Below are 1994 nucleotides of genomic sequence, written 5' to 3' on the forward strand. Positions count from 1 at the left end.
CATGTACCACAGTTTGGAGATCTTTTCTCAGTGTCAGCCATGTGGATGAGTCATGACAATTGCTTGATCGGTTTGCTCTCTGTGAAAGCCTGAGAGAATGTTTTCTCTATAGGTGATTCTCCTTAGGCACACTATACATCATAGGTCACTTTCCTCTGTGGCCCCTAATCTCCTTGATCAGAAAATTTGGGACACCAGTGAGTTACACGATGTTATAGTACAAGTTTGCTTATGTCCTGAGTCCTCACTGACCTTGAAGGGCTAGGGCCAAAATGTTGGCAATCCTTTTAGCCCTTCTTTTTCTCTAATTTTTGGTCTGCAAACTTAAGCTGTTAACCCTCCAGAAGAGAAGCTTAATGATATTATTACCCTATAAAATAGACAGTTGAGCTTAAGCTCACTGTCTGTCTGAATATCAAACATCTTAGGTATAGCATGGAACGGGTATTTTGAATCAAGTATTGATACATTAAACTTTAAATCCCTACAGAATATGAAGAAAAAAAATTTAAAATAAAAATTTATTTATTTAAAAAAAGAAATAAACACACATATTTTTACACAGAAATTTGGAAATCTAACCATTTACAACACTGTAGGAAGATAGTCCTATGACAATTTTTTCTTGTCTCTTGTTTTCTTTTATTACCTTTTTTAAAACAAACATTTACTTGAGAAAAAGTATAGCAGTAATTGATATGACATTAGAAGCAGTATGTATTTAGAAGACCAGAATATCAGGCATTCCAAGCATGGCCCTAGTATTACACATTGCTATCTTCAGTGCAGTTGCTTAGTTCACAGGTATCAGTATATATAGTTAGTCAGGGTAAGAATCCATCAGTGAACTTCTAGTTTCAAAAGCCTGATCGAGATTCTCATTGCATTAACCATCCTGTGTATATAAATGTATGCTTTTGCCCCTACCATGTTTCCTAGCTTTTTCTCCTTCCCCTCTCTTCATTGTTCAAGCCATGAGTTCTCACTTTTTGTGTTACACTTTTCAATTTATATTTCTTCTTTTGAGTTTTTACACTAGGGAGACTAAGCAATATTTACACATGTGGGTTTGGATTATTTCACTTATGAGTATATCTTCAAGTAGCTTCCACTTATATATGAAGGATTCCAGTTTATCATTCTTTATAGCTCAGGAACATTACATTGTATAAAAATAACACATTTTTTCATCCATTCCTCAGGTGATGGACATTTTGGTTGCTTCCTAAATTTGGATATCACAAATTCTGCTGCCATAAAAATAGGCACACATATATCACTATGATGTGATGTTTTCAGCTCTTCTGGGAAAATTCTCAGTAGGGGGATAGCTGGTTTGAATGGGATTTCCAGTACTGGTTTTCTAAGGAGTCTCCACACTGGTTTCCATAATGCTTGCACCATTCTACATTCCCACCAGAATTGGAGAAGGGTTCCTTTTTTCTCGCAGACTCTCCAACATTTGTTGTTGGATGATTTCTTTATGATAGCCATTCTTTCTTGGATGAGATGATATCTCAGTGTTGTTTTAATTTGCATTTCACGGATGGCTAGTGATGTGGAGCATTTTTCATGTGTTACTTTCTAGAATTTCTTCTTCTGAGAAGTGTGTGTTCATCTCAGATGCCCATTTCTGGTATGGGTCTTTAAATATTGGGGCCCTAATGTTTTTTAGTTATTTATAAATTCCAGAGAGCAGACCTTTATCTGAGTGCTTATTAGTTCAGATTTTTTTTCCCAATTTGTGGGTTGTCTTTTCATTCTATTGGTAATTTCTTTTGATGTGCTAAAACTTCTCATGAAGTGGAGGTCCCAGTTGTTAATCCTTTCAAATATTACCCATGTGATTTGATTTTTCTTCATGAATTTTTTGCCTACCACTATGGTCTTCAAGAGTTCCTCCTACTTTCTTTTCCAGGATATTTAGTGTTTCTGTTTTAATGTTTAGATCTTTAATCTATTTTGACTTTAGTTTAGTGCATGGTGATAGACCT

At 35.2% G+C, this 1994-nt stretch overlaps 1 protein-coding gene across 1 annotated transcript in view; it reads left to right on the forward strand.

Moving 5' to 3' along the window:
- Calcr (calcitonin receptor) overlaps positions 1–1994 on the forward strand; it is a 98737-nt gene that overhangs the window by 29906 nt on the left and 66837 nt on the right. The window lies entirely within an intron of this gene.

This window comes from Octodon degus, unplaced genomic scaffold, assembly GCF_000260255.1.
Source record: "Octodon degus isolate 3935 unplaced genomic scaffold, OctDeg1.0 scaffold00262, whole genome shotgun sequence".
Classification (NCBI taxonomy): domain Eukaryota; kingdom Metazoa; phylum Chordata; class Mammalia; order Rodentia; family Octodontidae; genus Octodon; species Octodon degus.